Here is a 6269-nt window from a genome sequence, read left to right on the forward strand (position 1 = left end):
CATGAGTATTCAAAACAAAATACTCAAAGTGATGTCAAGGATAATTCAGCAGGCACCGACCCAGTATCGCAGCTTAAATGTACTCAACACACTTGTATTCAGAACACAGACGCGTGCATTAATATTCATAAATATTGATTCAAAAGATCATATCGTGACCTAACCCAAATGCCGAATTTGAATATGATTTGGTCATAGTCCGTGATATAGACTTACAATTCTTCCAACAGCAAGAATGAATGCCATATTCTACCCTAAGTAGAGAAGAACTGGTATAAGCCTATAACAAAGTCAAGTAGCTCTGCAAAACTGTACTAAGAGCAAACGAGTCAGACAGTAAAGTGCACATTGGGATTGGTTTCATTTCTCGGAATTTCAGCCCCCATGAAACAAGTGGATCCATTTTCTGAGAGCGTGGATGTTTCAGCAGAAAGCAACAGACGGATAAGTATTCTGAGTGAATGGATATTACACAAACATGAGTTTCCTTTAGTGGGGTCTCTGTGTACTGTGAGCTGTTAGAAAGTTTCAAGACGTGTGATACCATAAACTAAAAATTGACACACTTCCCACCGTTTCTACTGTATATACAGATCTGAACCAAAGGGAAGAGGGAAGATAAAAGGACAGTGGCACCCTAGTGGATAGAATCACATTTAACTTAGGAACCTCTCGTTTGATGCAGCCCCTCCCCCAACAATGACAATATTCAGCAACCATTTGGGATGGCAGTTACCGGTTGGATTCTAGGTGGATTCTTGGTGTGTACCGCGAGGCTTGTTGTGGCTGGTGGATCCAAGGTAACTGGGCAGAATTCTGTGGGTGGATCAGTGTGATGGATGGGCTGCCGCCCTTTGTGGAGATTAGCTTAGGTCTTTTGTTCGGGACGCTGTGTAAGTTCGAGATAATGCTGCTGCCTAAAGACCTAAGTTCACGGGTAAGTTTCCAGAACCTGAGAGGGCAGACAGTGGAAGATCTGCCTATCATCAGCTTACTGGTGAGGCTCCGAGGTACTTTCAGACTTGCCCAGTCCTGTTGAAGTCGACTTTATGGGAGACACGAAGAGAAGCTGGCAGAATAGCTGGCTGCAAGGATTGAGGAGAGATGCGAAAATATTGGTGAGAGTTGTTCCTCTACAATTGGGAATACCGGCATGCAGATATCTCTAGAGAATACCAGGCTCGAAAGACATTCATGAGACCTACTGAACGTCTGTGATACTGGCAGAACCATTCGGAGTGTCAACGTGCACTTGAGAAAGTCACTCAATTCTCTGCTCCAAGAACGGCTCCAAGATTCCTGACGTCTAAAAGAGAAGAGATGGCAGAGATGATAAAAGCGCTCATGTTCTTGGAAGAGGTCATGAGAATCCACAGGTCCCAAGGGGCATTTACAAACCATTCAGACCAAAATGCACCAAGCCCAGGTTAGCCTTTTCACAGGTTTGGGCCTTGCTATCAAGCACATGCTCTTCCCTCCCCTCCACTCAGGCATCCATTTTAAAGGATCAGAACCTGAGCTGCAATGAAGCCAGTAGGAGAAGAGCAAGCCCCTCCTAGAATCAGAGTTCCTCCATCTTCACACTCTGTGAACAACAGTGAACTCCTGAAAGGTCAAATACTCTCGCCTAAAATTGTTGGGAATCTAATACTTAGCTCACACAAAGAAATGATGACCTTCCCCTAGATTCAGCAAATGCTGGGTTTATGTCTTGTCTGGGGTGAAGTGAGTGTGGTAAGTGAGAGGAATCTTTGACTGAAATTGAATATGTAGTAGGCCTCAGTGTTTCAAGACATTATAGGTAAATATTATGTCAGATAGTGACCTGAACTGTAAAAGTCGTGAAAGCCTTTAAAGACAAAGGTTTGGTGGACCGTCTTTCTCTTCAGCCAAGCACCGGGTGCACGATATATTGGGGGTGCAGACTTGGTTGTGTTAAATTGCTTTACCCAACATGATCGGAAGATTATTCTTTCTCATCACTGATAGAAGAACCCCTGCTTTTCAATAGCCTAGCATAGCTGCAGCAGGGATCTCACAGCTATAATGCCTGTATATGTTTTTGGAATCAAGCCTAAATGTATATATTTTGTTTGGTTTTTCTTGTACTTTCCTAGAGAGGAATCTTACCCTTTGAAATGCCAACATTGGACATTATGTGTCATTGGGAGTATAGGGCACCACATGCACAACGGAAAACCAGGCTCTCGGTTATTTCATGGTTTCAATAGGTACTTCATTGTTCCTGTTGGTGTTGGAGGCTTCAATAGTAAAGAGTTGACATGTCCGCTTCAACATTTTGGACTGCAATTTTACTTTCTATCTGTTTACATTTTTCTTAGAGCTGACATAATGTTACAAAAATTGACAAGTCTGACTTCTAGGTAAATTTAGTACGTTTCAAACACTAACTTCATTTTCATCTAAATCCCAAAACATGTAAATCAATTCTATTGACCTTCTTAAAAACTGCAACTGTCTTATCAACACAATGTCAAAATTGGAGTCTTCGGACAATCCCTCCAACCATGGCTTTATAGAAAACAGAGCTAAACAAACACCACATTTCTGTGAATTACATCTGGAAAGTGTTGATTTATCGATGCCCAGTTGGCAGAGAACCAGTGCAACCTGCGCTCACTCCCTTCCATGTACACAGCAATGTAAACTTCCACTCACCCAGCCCTTGGCACAGGACACTTTCCGAAGAGTGGTCTGTTACTTCCAAAATCAGTCTGATTCCTCAGAAAACCTGGAAGCAGGAGAAGGCAAAGTAGAGAATGGAAATCTGTGCAGGATCTGACCTCTGCTGATGGAGCAGCAAAGGTGAAACTCTGTTTTACTTGGACGCACACTCTCAAGCGGACAGCACACATGGGAATGTAGGTAATGCGCTGAGTGTTAGAAGAGTCCACAGCAGATGCTTGGCTGACATAACTCATACAAATCAGCACAAAATATCCCCACAATAGATTCTGAGACCAAGATGCGATCTGCCAAATTTGAGCTAAAGAGGCAGCGGAAAATGAGGTTTAGAGCTACAGATAATGGCACACGCTGAGTCTCAGGGATCTGGAGTGCGTTGTGGGTTGTGGTGGGTTCTATCAAGAGAGCAAACCGAACTGTTACCTCAGTAAGAAAGCAACCACATTGGCGTGTGGGGTTGAGTTTTTCGATATGTTCCATGGCCACATCCACTGCATTTTGCAGGCCCAGGATCAATTTGGCATTTTGCCAATAGAGCACGTGTGGGGCTCAAACCGAGATGCCGTGCATCTGGTCTGAGGGATTCAGTGGCCCTTGGGTTTGAAATCAGTATTAAAAGCTTTAGGATCTGCTACAGTCATAACCTGGACAGGGATTACGGATTGGTTTGAGGAGGAATATTCGGTACATCTCTGTGGTTGCTTTCGTGCACCCATGACCAAAGGATGAGGGATCAAGGAAGAGTGGTCAAAGTCCACAACGTGAGAAGTTGAAGCATTTCCTTCAGCATTATCTCCCAAATGCAGATGCTACATTTTGGATGGCACTGACATGGTACTGCACAGAGGACACAAAGAGCGGTCTGCGGGATCATTCCAGCAGGCCCTGATGTATGACATCCATACATACGTTTCCACTGGTGTTTCTGTAGACAGAGAAGCTCTGGGAAGAACTGGTAACATTGGGACATTCCCATGGCAATAGAAAGCACAAGCGCACTCTCAGTTTGCTGTTTTGGAAAGATTCCAATCTGACGTACAGCAGAATGCCTAGCTGAAAAGCTTTAAGCTTCATTTACAGAAGAGGAAGTGTACTCTGCACTTTCAGAATTGTGAGGTAAGTGCAATAAACGAAGTTTTACTAATTGAAATAATATGGTGTGCTCATCACAACAAAGGCAACACCAGCAATTAGAGATGTACCAGACAACACACACAGGATCAGGGGATGGCATCAATGCCTAGGGAAAATTGTCCTCACAGAAATATCATGGAACTTTGTACACACAATGGTCTAAAATTTTCACTTAACAAAGCCCTAGAAATCTATATTTGATACCTGATATTACTTGACCTGTAGATGTAAAGAAGTATAGTAAAAGAAATAGGAAGTACCATTTTCACTTCCAAAGAGTTTGAAGGCCCAAAAATTAAGCTTTCAAACATCCAGACTGCAAAACGCTACCAGAGCAAGTATTGAAAACTGAGGTGAGGAAAACATGAAGTACAACAGTGTCTCAGAATCACAAAAGGCAGTATACCGGGAAAGGGGAAGAGAAACTCTAAAAACGAGCCAAATAATACCAGAAAACCCAAGGATGAGACAATACCAGGGCTAAAGTCAGTCCAAAGCAGACTTGATAATGCAGACGGACTCGTGAAAGACTGTGAAGACAGGGGAACAGAAATCCCTCGATCAGAATAAGGCTTAGAAAAGGAAGTGCAAACCAATGCTAACATTGCTGTTGAAGCCTCGGGTAAGACAAAGCATGAAAGAGTATGATTCGTAAGAGTCCCAGATGGAAAATCAAGATTAACAAAAAAAAGCCTGAAAAGATAATTGTAGAAAAGTCAGACTGAAACATGCTGAAAGACAAGAAAGAATCATCTATACGATTTCAGGAACTACACAGCGTTCAAAGGAGGTGGAATCCCAATAGACCTACTTGCAGCTGTATAATTAAAATCAACAAAGTTCATGATCACCCCAGTGATTTAAAATGCATCTAGAGGAAAGCAATTTAGTCACAACAGTACCTCCAGACTGGTTTCAACTCATATATCGGCAGAAATATTGCAGAACAGGGAGGAGTGCAAGGACATAGGCCATATCCTGAATGAGAAAAAGCTGTAATCATGGGTAGCCTATGCCACATGACTGCCATTTCTAATAACGGCATAGCTAGGGAAATTCACAGACCAGCAAAGCTTAAAAGAATTCAGCAGTTCAAAACTTTTCCTAAAAGAAAGATTGAGAATTCTACCCTGAATACAAAAGTAGCTAGATGAAATGGAAATAAGAAAATCCATTATTGGAAATGCAAGAAGAGCGTGAGTTACAAACAAGAAACAAGAAGAAGGCAAGGAGGACATCAAAGCCATAAGATGGGAGAGGGTAGCAGGAAATCATAGGTGATTTTAAGCACTATCTTAATTGATTCACATATATGACTTTCTGATTGAAGAAAACGGAGTGATGAATGGCCTAAAGTGTTTGCAAAACCAACAACAAGCAAACAAACAATCAAACAAACAAACAGACACCAACAGGGTACGGTTGGCTGACATATACAAAGAAACCATGAGTATTCAAAACAAAATACTCAAAGTGATGTCAAGGATCATTCAGCACGCACCGACCCAGTATCGCAGCTTAAATGTACTCAACACACTTGTATTCAGAACACAGACGTGTACATTAATATTCATAAATATTGATTCAAAAGAGCATATCGTGACCTAACCCAAATGCCGATTTTGAATAAGATTTGGTCATAGTCCGTGATATAGACTTACAATTCTTCCAACAGCAAGAATGAATGCCATATTCTACCCTAAGTAGAGAAGAAACGGCATAAGCCTATAACAAAGACAAGTAGCTCTGCAAAACTGTACTAAGAGCAAACGAGACAGACAGTAAAGTGCACATTGGGATTGGTTTCATTTCTCGGAATTTCAGCCCCCATGAAAAAGTGGATCCATTTACTGAGAGCGTGGGTGTTTCAGCAGAAAGTAACAGACGGATATATATTCTGGTTGAATGGATATTACACAAACATGAGTTTCCTTTAGTGGGGTCTCTGTGTACTGTGAGCTGTTAGAAAGTTTCAAGACGTGTGATACCATAAACTAAAAATTGACACACTTCCCTCCGTGTGTTCTGTATATACAGATCTGAACCAAAGGGAAGAGGGAAGATAAAAGGACAGTGACACGCTAGTGGATAGAATCACATTTAACTTAGGAACCTCTCGTTTGATGCAGCCCCTCCCCCAACACTGACAATATTTAGCAACCATTGGGGATGGCAGTTACCGGTTGGATTCTAGGTGGAATCTTCGTGTGTACCGCGAGGCTTGTTGTGGCTGGTGGATCCAAGGTATCTGGGCAGAATTCTGTGGGTGGATCAGTTTGATGGAGGGGCTGCCGCCCTTTGTGGAGATTGGCTTAGTTCTTTTGTTCGGGACGCTGTGTAAGTTCGAGATAATGCTGCTGCCCAAAGACCTAAGTTCACGGGTAAGTTTCCAGAACCTGAGAGGGCAGACAGTGGAAGATCTGCCTGTC

General features: G+C 42.4%; 1 long non-coding RNA gene across 1 annotated transcript; it reads right to left on the minus strand.

The window, feature by feature from the left end:
• Positions 1 to 1094: 1094 nt before the first annotated feature.
• LOC135320745 (uncharacterized) lies at positions 1095 to 6227 on the minus strand. The gene is made up of 3 exons (XR_010380022.1): positions 6021 to 6227; positions 2680 to 2752; positions 1095 to 1306 (listed from the first exon to the last, which is right to left on the minus strand). It is a non-coding gene; the product is annotated as an uncharacterized LOC135320745 (long non-coding RNA).
• Positions 6228 to 6269: the final 42 nt, after the last annotated feature.

This window comes from Camelus dromedarius, unplaced genomic scaffold, assembly GCF_036321535.1.
Source record: "Camelus dromedarius isolate mCamDro1 unplaced genomic scaffold, mCamDro1.pat HAP1_SCAFFOLD_114, whole genome shotgun sequence".
NCBI lineage: Eukaryota > Metazoa > Chordata > Mammalia > Artiodactyla > Camelidae > Camelus > Camelus dromedarius.